This window comes from Nanorana parkeri, unplaced genomic scaffold (genome assembly GCF_000935625.1).
Source record: "Nanorana parkeri isolate BGI_ZX_2015 unplaced genomic scaffold, ASM93562v1 scaffold1350, whole genome shotgun sequence".
NCBI lineage: Eukaryota > Metazoa > Chordata > Amphibia > Anura > Dicroglossidae > Nanorana > Nanorana parkeri.
The window spans coordinates 146,995-147,699 of record NW_017307618.1 but is presented as its reverse complement, the minus strand read 5'-3'; the positions used below and the strand labels follow the sequence as shown (position 1 = coordinate 147,699).

The 705-nt window shown below is 44.5% G+C and overlaps 1 protein-coding gene across 1 annotated transcript in view; it reads left to right on the top strand.

Moving 5' to 3' along the window:
• The window catches only part of DNM2 (dynamin 2), a 109,372-nt gene that overhangs the window by 96,010 nt on the left and 12,657 nt on the right, over positions 1-705 (top strand). The window lies entirely within an intron of this gene.

The following is a 705-nucleotide window of genomic DNA, read 5'->3' as shown; positions in this document are numbered from 1 at the left end:
AGTATTTAAGCCAATTCCACATGTGGAACTGACTTGTTGATGTCCTAATGAAATTTATGTACAGTTTTTGGACCTTGGGGAGGTAAAATTTGTATTAATTTTCATATATATTTAACAGTCTATAAAACCTATATCCTGTGAGATATTATTTTATTTTTTTTTGTTTCCTACCAAATTAGTTTTGATTCACTTTAAATCAGTGCCTTTTAATGCTTACGGGTGGGGTATTGGACTGTGGGGTTGTGTGAATGGAGAAAGCCGGCATGATTTGGAACAACCAGAGTATGCGGCCATGCAAACTGCGCAAACCTGCTACAGGAATTATTGAAACCAATAGCACTGGAAAGCTGTACTAGACTCAGAATGGGCGGTGTCCGTGGTTGCTTAATTGAAGGTCAACTCCACCCAAATTTTGGCTGAAGTTGGCCTTTAACATCTGGCCCTTCATGCTTCCAACCTAATCAGAGATTTAAAGGAGAACTATGGGGTTAAGGCTTTTCCCCATAGTTCTCCTTAGGGTAACAGGAGGGCACAAACTAGCGTCCTCCCGTCACCCTAGGCTCAGTATACCGCGAGCTGCAGCTCGCGGTATACTGAGACGCCGCAGCTGAAGCGTATCCCGACAATTGTGCTGGGATTGGCCCAACTGCGTGACTGACAGCTGGCTCTGCCTATCTAAAGGCAGAGCCAGCTGTACCCGCCCCT